This window comes from Eucyclogobius newberryi, unplaced genomic scaffold, assembly GCF_026437365.1.
Source record: "Eucyclogobius newberryi isolate DKJ021-1_F unplaced genomic scaffold, fEucNew1.0.hap1 SCAF_548, whole genome shotgun sequence".
Lineage (NCBI taxonomy): Eukaryota > Metazoa > Chordata > Actinopteri > Gobiiformes > Gobiidae > Eucyclogobius > Eucyclogobius newberryi.
In genome coordinates this window covers 15,001-20,000 of record NW_027316221.1, presented here as the reverse complement: position 1 = coordinate 20,000, position 5,000 = coordinate 15,001, and positions in this window count along the sequence as shown.

Below are 5,000 nucleotides of genomic sequence, written 5' to 3'. Positions count from 1 at the left end.
GGGGCCCTACGATGGCGGGTCATGTGTGCCCGTCGACCAAGCTCCTTGTCCGGTATACATAGAACCATGTTTTGTACCAATTTCAATCGCCAAAAACGTCGTTTCCAAAAACCGCCCTCCCCTCCCTTGCAGCGTTACCGTTTTGCACTTTCCGCCTGAGAGCAGCGTCAAAAAGTTCGCCTGAGCAGCGTGATTTAGCCCGGGACTCCCGGGCTGAACGCTTATTTCCGTCGGCCGAAAAACGACTAAGTATTTTCGGGTATAGTGTACTATTGCCGAAAAACGACAGAGTCTTTTCGGGTATAGTGTACTATTTCGGTTTTTGCACTAAGTCCCTCAGGGGTATAGTGTACTATACTATGATGGTCAGATCACCTCCAGGCCCCAGGGGAGTGCTTTTCTGGGGTCAAACAGTGCACTGATGATGGGGGATTATTTCATTTTGCTCATTTTGGTGTTTTTTCACATTTTAACCCATTTTCACCCCTTTTGCTCACAACTTCGTACTACGGCCCGGAAAAACGACAGAGTCGATGGGTATAGTGTACTATTGCCGAAAAACGACAGAGTCTTTTCGGGTATAGTGTACTATTTCGGTTTTTGCACTAAGTCCCTCAGGGGTATAGTGTACTATACTATGATGGTCAGATCACCTCCAGGCCCCAGGGGAGTGCTTTTCTGGGGTCAAACAGTGCACTGATGATGGGGGATTATTTCATTTTGCTCATTTTGGTGTTTTTTCACATTTTAACCCATTTTCACCCCTTTTGCTCACAACTTCGTACTACGGCCCGGAAAAACGACAGAGTCGATGGGTATAGTGTACTATTGCCGAAAAACGACAGAGTCTTTTCGGGAATAGTGTACTATTTCGGTTTTTACTCTAAGTCCCTCAGGGGCATGGGGTGCTATACTATGATGGTCAGATCACCTCCAGGCCCCAGGGGAGTGCTTTTCTGGGGTCAAACAGTGCACTGATGATGGGGGATTATTTCATTTTGCTCATTTTGGTGTTTTTTCACATTTTAACCCATTTTCACCCCTTTTGCTCACAACTTCGTACTACGGCCCGGAAAAACGACAGAGTCGATGGGTATAGTGTACTATTGCCGAAAAACGACAGAGTCTTTTCGGGAATAGTGTACTATTTCGGTTTTTACTCTAAGTCCCTCAGGGGCATAGGGTGCTATACTCTGATGGTCAGATCACCTCCAGGCCCCAGGGGAGTGCTTTTCAGGGGTCAAACAGTGCACTGATGATAGGGGATTATTTCATTTTGCTCATTTTGGTGTTTTTTTTTTTTTTTTTTTTTTTTTTTTTCACATTTTAACCCATTTTAACCCATTTTGCTCACCCCGCACTCTGCCGCATATGAGGCCGGGGAAGGGCCACTCTGGCTGGGCATGGCCTCCGCTGAGCACCCCCTGGAGCCACTGGAGCCCCCGGAGGCCCTCCAGAGCCACCCCCCACTGTCCCCAGACTCACCCGGGGGAAGGGCCACTCTGGCTGGGCATGGTCTCCACCAAGCAGCCCCTGGAGCCCCCGGAGCACCTCCAGAGCCACCCCCCACTCTCCCCAGACTCTGCCCGGGGAAGGGCCACTCTGGCTGGGCATGGCCTCCACCGAGCACCCCCTGGAACCCCTGGAACCCCCGGAGGCCCTCCAGAGCCACCCCCCACTCTCCCCAGACTCACCCCGGGGAAGGGCCACTCTGGCTGGGCATGGTCTCCACCAAGCACCCCCTGGAGCCCCCGGAGCACCCCCAGAGCCACCCCCCACTCTCCCCAGACTCACCCCGGGGAAGGGACACTCTGGCTGGGCATGGTCTCCACCAAGCACCCCCTGGAGCCCCCGGAGCACCTCCAGAGCCACCCCCCACTCCTCCAGACTCACCCCGGGGAAGGGACACTCTGCCTGGGCATGGCCCCCACTGAGCACCCCCTGGAACCCCTGGAGCCCCCGGAGCACCTCCAGAGCCACCCCCCACTCTCCCCAGACTCTGCCCGGGGAAGGGCCACTCTGGCTGGGCATGGTCTCCACCAAGCACCCCCTGGAGCCCCCGGAGCACCCCCAGAGCCACCCCCCACTCTCCCCAGACTCACCCCGGGGAAGGGCCACTCTGGCTGGGCATGGCCTCCGCCGAGCACCCCCTGGAGCCCCCGGAGCACCCCCAGAGCCACCCCCCACTCACCCCAGACTCACCCCGGGGAAGGGACACTCTGGCTGGGCATGGCCTCCACCAAGCACCCCCTGGAGCCCCTGGAACCCCCGGAGGCCCTCCAGAGCCACCCCCCACTCTCCCCAGACTCACCCCGGGGGAGGGCCACTCTGGCTGGGCATGGTCTCCACCAAGCACCCCCTGGAGCCCCCGGAGCACCTCCAGAGCCACCCCCCACTCCTCCAGACTCACCCCGGGGAAGGGACACTCTGGCTGGGCATGGCCCCCACCGAGCACCCCCTGGAGCCCCTGGAGCCCCCGGAGCACCCCCAGAGCCACCCCCCACTCTCCCCAGACTCACCCCGGGGAAGGGCCACTCTGGCTGGGCATGGCCTCCGCCGAGCACCCCCTGGAGCCCCCGGAGCACCCCCAGAGCCACCCCCCACTCACCCCAGACTCACCCCGGGGAAGGGACACTCTGGCTGGGCATGGCCTCCACCAAGCACCCCCTGGAGCCCCTGGAACCCCCGGAGGCCCTCCAGAGCCACCCCCCACTCTCCCCAGACTCACCCCGGGGGAGGGCCACTCTGGCTGGGCATGGTCTCCACCAAGCACCCCCTGGAGCCCCCGGAGCACCTCCAGAGCCACCCCCCACTCCTCCAGACTCACCCCGGGGAAGGGACACTCTGGCTGGGCATGGCCCCCACCGAGCACCCCCTGGAGCCCCTGGAGCCCCCGGAGCACCTCCAGGGCCACCCCCCACTCCTCCAGACTCACCCCGGGGAAGGGACACTCTGGCTGGGCATGGCCTCCGCCGAGCACCCCCTGGAGCCCCCGGAGCACCCCCAGAGCCACCCCCCACTCTCCTCCAGACTCACCCCGGGGAAGGGACACTCTGGCTGGGCATGGCCTCCGCCGACCACCCCCTGGAACCCCTGGAGCCCCCGGAGCACCTCCAGAGCCACCCCCCACTCTCCCCAGACTCTGCCCGGGGAAGGGACACTCTGGCCGGGCATGGCCTCCGCCGAGCACCCCCTGGAACCCCCGGAGGCCCTCCAGGGCCACCCCCCACTGTCCCCAGACTCACCCGGGGGAAGGGCCACTCTGGCTGGGCATGGTCTCCACCAAGCAGCCCCTGGAGCCCCCGGAGCACCTCCAGAGCCACCCCCCACTCTCCCCAGACTCTGCCCGGGGAAGGGCCACTCTGGCTGGGCATGGCCTCCACCGAGCACCCCCTGGAACCCCTGGAACCCCTGGAACCCCCGTAGGCCCTCCAGAGCCACCCCCCACTCTCCCCAGACTCACCCCGGGGAAGGGCCACTCTGGCTGGGCATGGTCTCCACCAAGCACCCCCTGGAGCCCCCGGAGCACCCCCAGAGCCACCCCCCACTCTCCCCAGACTCACCCCGGGGAAGGGACACTCTGGCTGGGCATGGTCTCCACCAAGCACCCCCTGGAGCCCCCGGAGCACCTCCAGAGCCACCCCCCACTCCTCCAGACTCACCCCGGGGAAGGGACACTCTGGCTGGGCATGGCCTCCGCCGAGCACCCCCTGGAGCCCCTGGAGCCCCCGGAGCACCTCCAGGGCCACCCCCCACTCCTCCAGACTCACCCCGGGGAAGGGACACTCTGGCTGGGCATGGCCTCCGCCGAGCACCCCCTGGAGCCCCCGGAGCACCCCCAGAGCCACCCCCCACTCTCCCCAGACTCACCCCGGGGAAGGGCCACTCTGGCTGGGCATGGCCTCCACCAAGCACCCCCTGGAGCCCCTGGAACCCCCGGAGGCCCTCCAGAGCCACCCCCCACTCTCCCCAGACTCACCCCGGGGAAGGGCCACTCTGGCTGGGCATGGCCTCCGCCGACCACCCCCTGGAACCCCTGGAGCCCCCGGAGCACCTCCAGAGCCACCCCCCACTCCTCCAGACTCTGCCCGGGGAAGGGCCACTCTGGCTGGGCATGGCCTCCACTGAGCACCCCCTGGAGCCCCCGGAGCACCTCCAGAGCCACCCCCCACTCTCCCCAGACTCTGCCCGGGGAAGGGACACTCTGGCCGGGCATGGCCTCCGCCGAGCACCCCCTGGAACCCCCGGAGGCCCTCCAGGGCCACCCCCCACTGTCCCCAGACTCACCCGGGGGAAGGGCCACTCTGGCTGGGCATGGTCTCCACCAAGCAGCCCCTGGAGCCCCCGGAGCACCTCCAGAGCCACCCCCCACTCTCCCCAGACTCTGCCCGGGGAAGGGCCACTCTGGCTGGGCATGGCCTCCACCGAGCACCCCCTGGAACCCCTGGAACCCCTGGAACCCCCGGAGGCCCTCCAGAGCCACCCCCCACTCTCCCCAGACTCACCCCGGGGAAGGGCCACTCTGGCTGGGCATGGTCTCCACCAAGCACCCCCTGGAGCCCCCGGAGCACCCCCAGAGCCACCCCCCACTCTCCCCAGACTCACCCCGGGGAAGGGACACTCTGGCTGGGCATGGTCTCCACCAAGCACCCCCTGGAGCCCCCGGAGCACCTCCAGAGCCACCCCCCACTCCTCCAGACTCACCCCGGGGAAGGGACACTCTGGCTGGGCATGGCCTCCGCCGAGCACCCCCTGGAGCCCCTGGAGCCCCCGGAGCACCTCCAGGGCCACCCCCCACTCCTCCAGACTCACCCCGGGGAAGGGACACTCTGGCTGGGCATGGCCTCCGCCGAGCACCCCCTGGAGCCCCCGGAGCACCCCCAGAGCCACCCCCCACTCTCCCCAGACTCACCCCGGGGAAGGGCCACTCTGGCTGGGCATGGCCTCCACCAAGCACCCCCTGGAGCCCCTGGAACCCCCGGAGGCCCTCCAGAGCCACC